This window comes from Egretta garzetta, unplaced genomic scaffold, assembly GCF_000687185.1.
Source record: "Egretta garzetta isolate BGI_Z169 unplaced genomic scaffold, ASM68718v1 scaffold671, whole genome shotgun sequence".
Lineage (NCBI taxonomy): Eukaryota > Metazoa > Chordata > Aves > Pelecaniformes > Ardeidae > Egretta > Egretta garzetta.
In genome coordinates, this window is record NW_009258490.1 from 29535 (window position 1) to 29978 (window position 444).

Sequence of the window (444 nt, forward strand, 5' to 3'; positions counted from 1 at the left end):
CCCCCGGGCGCCTTCCCGGTCGCTCGCCTTTCGCCTCTGGAGCCCCGCGTTCGCCGTTCAATCCCGTAGGCAAAGCTCCCGCCCGTGCCGGAGCGGGGCAGAGAGGCGCGTCGCGGCACGAGGGACGCGCGAGGCCACGAGTCGTTGTGGTGCTGTGTTAAACGTGCCGGTATGTCCTAAATCTGCACACCAAAGCTTACGTGCGGTGCTGGTGCCCAGAGGCGTGCCCGGCGTCGTGCTGAATGTCTCGGACCGTTTTGTTGACATCTCTAGGTAGTTTCTTTGTGCACATCTAAGTTATTTAAGGAATCCTGTGGCATAAATAAAGTCTGTTGTCGTTGACCGAAATAAACGGGGTGTCTGTCTGTCTGTCTGTCTGTTTGTTTGTTTGTTTATTTATTTTTCTCTCTCGAGCAGCGGCGGTTCTGGCGGGAGCGGGCGGGC